The sequence below is a fragment of the Ursus arctos genome, unplaced genomic scaffold (assembly GCF_023065955.2).
Source record: "Ursus arctos isolate Adak ecotype North America unplaced genomic scaffold, UrsArc2.0 scaffold_11, whole genome shotgun sequence".
In the NCBI taxonomy this organism is placed as follows: Eukaryota; Metazoa; Chordata; class Mammalia; order Carnivora; family Ursidae; genus Ursus; species Ursus arctos.
Window position 1 is genome coordinate 73,342,121 of NW_026622775.1, and position 10,588 is coordinate 73,352,708.

Genomic DNA, 10,588 nt, shown 5'->3' on the forward strand with positions numbered 1-10,588 from the left:
CCTGGCTGAGTGAATGCATGCTGTGTGCCTGTGTGGGGCATGGTCTGGGAGTAGGGGCACGCCGGGTGAGAGGTGGGGTTCTGGAAGGGCATGTGGAGGGAGTTCATTTGGAGACTCAGTTGAGTTTTCTTTTTCCCTTGATAGTCTCTTCTGCCTACTCTCTGTCAACTGGCCTTACATAGCAAACCCATGGACTCCAGGGCACCTGCTCAGCAGAGCTTTTGTGGTATTGGTCGCAGACATTCCAGGGTTTCACTTGTTCCCCAGCAAGAGCGAGAGTAAGGACCGCACGGTCCCCAACTTCAGTGCGGTGCCCCTGTACCCCGACACAGTGCAGGTAATGGACCTTGAGCAGTTCCCCAAGTTCAGCAGGGTGTTCCCTGTTCCTTCAGGCACATGTGTGGCACTAGGAAGCCCCAGAGCCGTTACCCAACTTCAGCATTGTGCTGCCTGTTCCCTGGGAATGGTGGCAATGGGCTGGAAGATAATTACTACTAAAAGACAAGTCTGTGTTTCCCCTTCTCCCAGAAACTGCAGCAGGCATGCTGGTTTTAGGTCCGAGGAGCCGCCTTCTCCCCACCTAACAACACTTCTCTTCTCTGGCTCCATGAGTCCCGAGGTTTTGAACGTCTGCATCTGAGTCAGTGAGGCAGCTTGACACAGGACACCAGCATTCAGAGAAAGCGGCAGGTCCATTTGGAGAAATGTCATATCCACGTCAGGACTGGAGGTAACACCTCTCATTAACCCACTATCTCCTGGGCTTTTCTCTTTTCTCTAGTTGAGCCATGAAGTAAAACTTAAGTAATAGTTGTCAGTGTTCTGAATTTGGTGAAGGAGGTACTTAGTTTCTGAGCTTAGAGCACTTTGCAGGGGATCCCATTTTCTCTGTTCATTGACTGCTTATGAATGTATTTTGAACAGCTGTTTCCTAGAAACACTCTTTCATTAGAAAGGGAAGGTTAGATTTACTCTTTGTGTATTTTTAAGATATACATCTAACAGTGTTTATTCAGTTGGGCCTACGATATGGGTGAGTGGCCACCATTTAGGGTTAGATGGCTTTTTGTCGTCAGATACAGATATGGATGATGTCTTGTCATTTGTCAAAGGTGATGTTTCATTACTGATTAGTCTTTTCATCCCAAGAATTACAATGAGGGTCGAGGGAAAATTCAAAATTATTCAAAGCAGCCTTTTCCTGTTTAAAAGTTAAGCTTGACTATCTAGCTTTACTAGATGTATCAACTCAATATTTTGAGGTGCCATATTCTCTCTGTCATTTCTTTGGTGGTGCAGTCAGAAGGAGAGTCTTTGGGAATTCCTTTGGATAGAGTCATGCTGGTGGCTTCAAGGGGCCTGGTGACGGGAGCCCTGGGCTGAGTTCTGGAACTACTTGCTTGACGCTGGGTGAGTCAGGTTATCCCACAGAGTTTCTGTTTCCTCCTTATGAGATTGCTGGAAGGTGAAATAAGTCAAGCAGAGAAAGGCAATTTTGATATGGATTCACTCATTTATGGAACAGGAGAAATAGCAGGGAGCTCAGTAGGAGAAGGAAGGGAAGAATGAAGGGTGGGGTAAACAGAAGGGGGAATGAACCACGACAGACTATGGACTCTGGGAAACAAACCGAGGGCTTCAGAGGGGTTTGGTGGGGGGTTGGGATAGGCCGGTGATGGGTATTAAGGAGGGCACGTATTGCATGGAGCCCTGGGTGTTGTACGCAAACAATGAATCATGGAACACTACATCAAAAACTAAGGATGTAGTGTATGGTGACTAACATAACATAATAAAAAAAATTTTAAAAAGAAAATAAAGAAATTGATGGAAGGTCATATCTGTGGAAAGTCTTTACACAGAAACTCTTCTGCCTATTGAAGAGCAACTAAAAACGAGGTGATTTGGACTCTATTATTCTGTAAATAATAATTTTAAAACTCCCTGTCCTAGGGATATGGTATTTTATTGCATAAGGAGGCCTGAGAAGGCTGCAATGAAAGATTGAGATCTCAGAACACGTTCATGTTCCATGCATACATCACTTAACAGTTTGCCCAGGTAGGAAGGTAAGTGGAGATAAATATGAAAGAAAAGGAAAGAAGGTGTGAACCATTCATTAGGTAGCCTTCTCCCTTTCTCAGGAAAGCCTTGGGCCAGTGTAATTTTGGGAAAGGAGGGGGAATCCTGGAGCTTTGCAGCAGATGGGGGTTCCAGGTCTGGGTAGAGGTGACGGGTCCCAGAGGAGAGCTGAGTGCATTCTGCAGCAGGGTATGGGCAGGGCGCGCTCCTGGGGTGGCTGTGGTCTCCCATGTGAACGTTGTGACAGGTGAGGGCTGTGAGCTGGTTCCTGGCTGAGGACAGTTGAGGCACAGGTGGAGAGCTGGCCGAGTCCCTTCTTCAGGGCCACCAGCCTCAGCCAGCACACACAGAATCATCGTTTGTCCCTGTCACTCCAATTCAGGCAGTCAGAGTTGCCAGGCTGAGATGTTTGCTGGAGCTTCTTTCCTTGCATGTGTGTGAAGTTTCAAACCTGAAGTGATGGACATGATGGGTCCTCAGAAAATCCGTAACTCTTTTATTTCCTGCTCTTATATCGACCAGTGAAGTGAATCGGACCGGCTAGTAGAAGGGGCTATCTGTGCGTTTTTATTTCCCAGTTTAATTAAAGAATGGGAAAACAGTCTTGTGAAGTATTAAAAGAATCCTTTGTTGGTGTTCATGTCCCCCCCCCCCCCGGGGTGGGGGTGCTTACCCGGAGACCCATCCAGGGCTCTGGAAGCTTGACCTGGTGAGTCACTTGCGACTTGAGCTGGGGAATTAATGAAGAAAACAGAATGAATGCTGGAGTTTGCCTGTATCGTTTGGACTCAGACAAGTCCATGTAGCATCGGAACTCTTCACCCATGAGGCGTGTCGGGATCCCTGAGGTTGTGGGCTTTGCTTTATGGGCTGAGGTTTTGTCTTCATCCTTATCTGGACAAGAGCCATGCCATCTGGCAATGGAGATCCAAATCCTTAGGTGACCATATCATCATCATCATTATCATGATTATTAATTATTAATTATTATTTTAAGAAGCAAGAGAGACATTGACTTTGAAATAAAATTATCAGAAGAAAGAACACAAGGTCAAATATATACATGATGATTGAACTTGTGGTATCTCTCTTTGGTGTGGGTCTTGTAGGGCTGCCCGAATGAGAAAGACCAAGGAATTCTATGTGGATAAAAGTGTGCTGTACACAGGGAGTGTTTTATTCCATCATTTGACCTCTCTCTCTGAAGGGAAAATAGAGTGGTGACTGGAGCTTGGTTCTGATTGGAAGGCCTGGGAGGTCAGTGAATCGAAAGAGCAGTGTTCATGCTTACATGGTTCTCAGTGCCCAGTGAGCGAAGTTTGGACACTTGGACTCGGAAGCATTGGTGTTCAGGGAGGATGTTGTCCGAGTTTGCAGCACATCAAATCACTTGGCTGGTCTGCCTCTTGGGCCAGTTTCTGCCTTTCTAAGGGCAGCTTGAAAGTGGCTTGTAAACCTAGGACATTTGTGGAGTGTTCTGCATGGGACCACTGTGTGGGCCAGTGTAGACACAACACAGGGAATTCCAGAGCTAATGATGAGCATGTTTGTGAGGCTGGAGTTTGCTTCTCTGTGAGAAGGATTGAGCTGGAGTGGAAAGAAGTCTCTGGGTCTTAGGACTCACTGAGCCGATCCAAGCCTGGCAGGGTGCTGAGATCAGATGTCTGTTTCCCAGGATTTTGGCCAGAGGGATATTTGGGTTCTGGGCAGCATCTCTGCTCAGGTTTCTTGGATGAGCACCTCAGGGAAGAGGAGTAAATGTGTGTGCTCACCTGTCATCGAGGAAGGTTTCTGGTTTCAGGTTTCGTGTACAGGTGAATTCCTCATATGGCTCCCTTACCTGATGGTGTTCAGGGTGCAGGAGGTGGATGGACCCCCTCGTCCCGGGCATCCTGGCTGTGTAAGAGTCCTGGGGCACCTTTTCCCCTGGACTTTGGACCAGGAAATTGGGAGCAGTAGGTGATGAAGCCATCAGTTGATGCCTCAGTTTCTTCCCTGCCAAGATGAACTGGAGATTATAATAAGTGCTATGGAAATATAAAGGAGGAGACAGGACTGGGGGTGCTGAAGGGAAGGTGGGGGTGGTGTTTGGTATTCACATAGGGGTCAGGTGGTACTTCACTAGGAGGGTGATGCTTGAGTCAAGATCTAGGGAAGGTCAGTGATATCACATGAAGAGCATTCTAAACAGAATGGAAAGCATGTGCAAAGGCCCCAGGGAAGGAGCATACCAGGTGCATCCATGAGCTACAAGATGGCCCTGTGACCACAGGCAACAGCTTAGGACTTGCATCATCAAGGTGACAGAGTGTGACAGAAAGCCATAGCAGGGCTGTGACCCCATGGGACCCTGTTTCACTGGGTCATCCTGGCTGCAGGGTTGAGAACAGATGACAGAGGGTTGAGGGAGGTCAATGATGACTCTTTTCCAGGAACTCAGGCAAGAGATGGGCTCCAGTGTGGTCCAGACAGGCGGCCTTGAAAGGAGTGGTGAGTCCTACGGTGGGTACGTCTTGAAGATGGAGCTCACAGAATTTGCCGACAGCTTAGATATTGAGGATGGGAGAAAGGAGGACCTGGGGTAACTCCCAGCTGTTGTGGGTTGTCCTGAGCGAGGGGAAGGAGAAGGTATCTGGGGGTAGGAGGTAGTCCGCGTTCGGCATGCTGAGGAAGGTGCCTTTCTGGGTGGATCTGCTGAGGTTTGTTTCCAGGAGAAGCTTTCACATTTCCTCCCTCAGCAACGGTGAAGTATAAGTATTCCCCATTTTTTAAAAGTTCATGGGAAGACACTTGGCTTTTTGGAAATATCTCCATTATCACCTGGTTTCACTAATGGGAAGAAACCTGAAGAGGATGTTCCTTATGAAAAGAGTTGAACGGTGAGCTTTGCATTCAGCATCTGTTTGGGGAGAAGCACGACAGATGCAGCGTGCACCGTAACCAGCTCCTTCCTGTAAACCGCTCTCCGTGTCCAGCCACCAGCGCTTTGAATTCTGTTTGTGAGCATCTGCTGTGCTTTCTCTCCATTTATTTTCGGCATCCATTAGGAATTGTGTCCTGGGTCCTGAGAAATGCCAACAATAAGTAAATTTAGGAGTCTGAGCATGGTCACTAATTTTTCCATATTAATTAATGGTCATTCCTTCTTTACACCCTTTCTGCTCTGAAAGGTTTCCTAGGAGTACTGTACTTTCAAAGAGCTGGGGAACCTGTACCCCATCCTGCGGGGTTCACTTTAGTCTCCATGCTGCACAGAACATTCCATGGCTGTTGGATTTTAACACACAAACCTGTATCTTTGACCACCTTCACCCTTCCCATCCTCCTCTGAATCAGGCACCCACAAATCTATTCTCCGAATCTATGCGTTCAGTAATTTCTTTCCCCATGTTGTATGTACATGTGAGCATCTGTAATTGCCTTTCTGTGTCTGAGTTCTTCAGGAGGGAGCCCCATCAGTCATCTGATAGAACACTTTCATGGATCCCCTGTGAGGCAAGGATGATGCCCGGCCTTGGAGGGGGGCCACAGGTCCGCCCTCAGGATCCATGTCTCCCACTCCAGCCTTTTCAGAATGGACCTCTCACACCAAATCTAGGGTTAGGGGTAAGGCATAGGAGAATGAGAGTTCCAATAGGGTGGATGTGTCCAGAATTTCCACGGTGGGGGCGGGGATTGATGGCATGGGTTGGGGTGAGTGTGAAGCAGTGGGTTTGTGCCCATGAGCCAGTGAATGCAGGGGATCGAGGGAATCAAGTACAGAAGTAATTAGGATTTCTCCCCCTCGACCTCCTTTCTGGAGTCCCAAATAAAACGGTTTCGCTTTGGGTGGCATACTGAGGCCTTAGGTATGACTCAGGCTTCTTCATCTCCGTATCTTTGGAGGCAGACCTCTGGGAGTGGACTACTCAGAATCCAACCTATGATTACTGTCATGGAGGGGAGTATGGAAAGCCCGATTGACCGGCTCTAAACAAACTGACCTGGGGGCTGAGGAGAGTGCCAGTGTCACGGATGAGGGCCTAGAGTTCCGCTGAAAGTGGAGATTCGCTGGGCTTAGGTCAGGTGTTCACTTAGGTTTCTTCTCGCAAAACTTTCTGGAGTCCCAAATGGCATATTATAGTTCTGTGTGGCAGGCTACTGCCTAACATTGCTCAGTGGTACCTGATCCCTGTGCTTTGGAGTCAGGCGTATGGGAATAAACGTAACAGACCCCAAACTAGAATTAAGGCGTGGGTCTAGGCGCATGGCCCTAAAGATCAGCCAGCAGATGTGACCTTCCAGGGGCCAAGAGTAGGGCGTGATTTGGGTTGCATCTGAAACACAGCAGTTGCAGGCAGGGGGGCTTTGAATGTGGGGTTCGTTGGGTTTGGAACAGCTGGGAATTCATAACTTCTGCTCTGCATTCCTTCTGCGGGTCCAAATGGCACAGTTTCCATCTGCATGTCATGCTGATTTGCAGGTATGACTCAGGTTTCCCCAGTCGCTGTGTGTTTGCCTCCTGGAAAGACCTCTTGGAAGCCAACGGAACATTTGGCTTAGGGCTCAGGAGCCTGGGAGGGACCATCTCCTGGTTTTGAGCTCACCATTGCTGTGTCCTGATTTGAGTAGGTGGGTTGTGGAGAAGGGAAGGCTCAGGGTTTTGGTCCAAGGGGACCCTGAATGCGGGAGCCAGCTAGAATTGATTCAGTGGGATATGCAGATTTTTCAGCCCCCGAATACCTCTGCATCCCAGATGGTACGTTTTCTTTCTGTGTGGCATGCTGAGGCCTCAGATAGGGCTCAGGTTTCCCAAATCCCTATATCTTTGTGCCATCTCTCTAGGAGTGGACCCCTGAGTACCCAAGCTAGGGTGAGTGTCATGCCCTAGGAGGCTGCAAAGCCCAATCGACTGGCTCTGCCACCCTGTTGAGGCTCAGGAGAGTGGGCTGGAGAGACTGTCGGCACAGTGTTTAGGGGTCAGGAATCCACTGGAAGTGATTTTCTCTTTGCTTTGGTCAGGTGTTCCCTGAGGTTTCTCCTTCTCAGAGTGCTTTCTGGAGTCCCAGATGACAACCTTTCCTTCTGTGTGGCAGGCTTTGTGTCCTGACATTGCTCAGCAGTCCCCATTCCCTGGTCCTTGGAGCTAGATGTCTCGGAATGGACCTCACACTACTCAACGTGTAGTAAGGGCAAGGGTCTAGGTGTATGGCTATTCAGATGAGCCATCCGATGTGAGATTCCAGGGGCCTAAGAGGAGGGTGTGCTTTGGGTTGAATGTCAGACACAGGAGTTGCCCACAGGGGGTCTGTGGAAGTGGTGTCTCGCTGGGATTGGATCAGGTAGGCATTCTTATTTCTCTTCCTCTGCAGGTCCAAATGGTACGGTTTCCCTCTCTGTGGCATGCTGATTCACCAATGTGGCTCAGGTTTCCCCAGTCCCTGTGTGTTTGGTGCTTGGCTCCTGGAATGGTCTCTGGGAACCCAACGGAGCATTTGGCTTAGGGCTCAGGAGCATGGGAAAGACCATATCTTGGTTTTGAACTCAGCATTGCCGTGTCCTGATTTGAGTAGGTGGGTTGTGGAGAAAGGAAGGCTCAGGGTTTTCATCCAAGGGTCTCCTGAATGCGGGAGCTGGACGGGATTGACTGTGTGGGATATGCAGATTTCTCCTGCTCCTAATAGCCTCTAGAGTCCCAGATGGCACTCTTTCTTTCTGTGTGGCATGCTTTGGCCCCAATCGGGCTCAGGCTTCCCCAATACCTATATCTTTGTGCTGTGTCTCTAGGAGTGAAACCCTGAGAACCCAACCTAATGTTAATGTCAGGCCCTAGGAGGATGGAAATCTCAATCGGCTGGCTCTGCGACCCTATCGGGGCTGAGGAGAGTGGGTTGGGGAAACTGTCGGCACAGTGTTTAGGGGCCAGGAATCTGCTGGAATTGGTTTCGTCTGGGCTTGGGTCAGGTGTTCCCTGAGGTTTCTCCGTCTCAGAGTGCTTTCTGGAGTCCCAAATGGCAGCCATGTATAGTGTTGTGTCTTTCCTTGTATAGTGTTGTGTCTCAGAGATAAGTGTTTTTCATTTTCATCAGGCGTCCGTGACCAATTTGATGAATGCTTCCATATTCATGAATGATGATATTATGGGTAAGTGGGTTCCTGTACAATGTTCTTTCTTACCTATAAGTTTATGGCACTTTGGTTAGGTTGCTGCAATCACTTATGATAGGGAGTCCACATTAACCAAAGATATTGTATGTTGTAAGATGGTTCCTGTACACTGTTGTTTCTCAGTTATATGTTCGGAGGACTTACCCAATGGAACCATAACCACCTTGATTCAGGCTTCCATCTTCAGAAGGCTGATGTGATTTGAAGGGCATTATCCTCACACCATTGTTTCTTAGCTATAAGTATGGGAAAATTTCCCTAGGCCTACACACACAATGTTGAATAGGCATCAGTATTGATTAGGCTGATGTTAGTTGAAGGTGTTTTCCTGTACATGATGGTTCATTACCAATAAGGATGGGGAATAGTCCTCAAGATTCAAGAAACTATTCATTAATGCTTCCATATTCATGAAAGATGCTGTTAATTGTTAATGCTATTCTGTAAAGTGGTGTTGTCAAGGGATAGGTATGTGGTCCTTTTCTTCTGATTCTACCTCCTCCTTGGTTCATGTTTCCATATTCGTGAATGGTGATGTTCATTGTAAGGGGTTCTATCCTCTACACGGTTTTTTCTTAGATATATGTATGCGGTTTGGTGATTCATACACCCCCTATTTTCTGAAGGATTGTATAATCATGAGGGTGATTTTAGCTGAGGGCAGTCCCTATACACTGTTTTTCTTACAGATATGTACTTAGACATTTCCTAAAGCTTCGACAACCACTTTGAGTCATGCTTCCCTATTTCTAATCAGTGATATTATTGGTAGACATTATCCTGACACTGTTGTTTCCTAGAGAGAAGGGTGCGGTAATTTCCCTAGGACTGCAACACAATTTTGCGAAGGGATCCCTATGCAGGAGGTTGCTTTAATTGGAGGATGGTTCAAAGACACTGCTGTCTATTACGTACAAGAATGGGGCACAAATTTCATGTTTCAAGACCACTATGGTAAAATCTTCCTTACTCTTGAAAGATGATGTTCATTGGTCTTTCCTTGTATAGTGTTGCATCTCAGAGATAAGTTTTTGGCACTCTTGTCAGGCTTCCACAACCATTTTGGTTAATGCTTCCATATTCATGAATTTTGATATTAGGGCTAAGTGGGTTCCCGTACACTGTTGTTTCTTACAGATAAGTTTATGGCCTTTTCATTACATTGCCACAACCATTTACGATAAGGATGCCACATTAACCAAAGATATTGTACGTTGTAAGATGGCTCCTGTACCCTGTTGTTTCTCAGCTTTATGTTCATAGACCTTACCAGAGGGTACCCTAGTGACCTTGACCGATGCTTCCGTCTTTAGAAAGGCTGATGTGACTTGAAAGGCATTATCCTGACACTGTTGTTTCTTAGCTATAATTATGTGGACCTTTCCCTAGGCGTACACACCCAATCTTGAATAGGGATCAGTGTTGAGGAGGCTGATATTAGTTGAAGGTGTTTTCCTGTATACGGTGGTATATTACCAATAAGGTTCGGGCACGGTCCTCAAGATTTACAAACTTTTCATTAGGGGCGCCTGGGTAGCACAGCGGTTAAGCGTCTGCCTTCAGCTCTGGGCGTGATCCTGGCGTTATGGGATCGAGCCCCACATCAGGCTCCTCTGCTATGAGCCTGCTTCTTCCTCTCCCACTCCCCCTACTTGTGTTCCCTCTCTCGCTGGTTGTCTCTATCTCTGTCAAATAAATAAATAAAATCTTTAAAAAATAAAAATAAAAAATAAAAACTTTTCATTAATGTTTCCATATTCATGAAAGATGATGTTAATTGTTAATGCTATTCTCTAAAGTGGTATTGTCTTGGGATATGTATGTGGTCCTTTCCCTCTAATTCCACCTCCACCTTGGATCATATTTCCATATGCGTGAATGCTGATATCCATTGTAAGGGGTTCTTTCCTGTACACTGTTGTTTCTTAGATATATGTATGCGTGCCTTTGGTGATTCATAACCTCCTATTTTCTTTTTTTTAGTGTTTTTTAAATTATTTTATGTTAGTCACCATACAGTATATCCCTTGTTTTTGATGTAAATTTCAATGATTCATTAGTTGCGTATAACACCCAGTGCACCATACAATACGTACCCTCCTTAATGCCCATCACCAGCCTCTCCCATTCCCTCACCCCTCACCCCTCTGAAACAATCAGTTTCTATCTCAGAGTCCATTATCTACCATGCTTTATTCCCCCTTCTCATTACCCCCCCTTTTTATCCCTTTCTTCTCTTACCGATCTTCCTAGTTCTTATGTTCCATAATTGAGAGAAAAAATATGATAATTGTCTTTCTCTGCTTGACTTATTTCACTTAGCATTACCTCCTCCAGTACCGTCCATGTTGCAGCAAAT

At 46.8% G+C, this 10,588-nt stretch overlaps 1 long non-coding RNA gene across 1 annotated transcript; it reads left to right on the plus strand.

Moving 5' to 3' along the window:
- The first annotated feature begins 120 nt into the window (after window positions 1-120).
- LOC130543372 (uncharacterized) lies at window positions 121-1,499 on the plus strand. The gene is made up of 3 exons (XR_008958694.1): window positions 121-337; window positions 529-730; window positions 1,300-1,499. It is a non-coding gene; the product is annotated as an uncharacterized LOC130543372 (long non-coding RNA).
- Window positions 1,500-10,588: the final 9,089 nt, after the last annotated feature.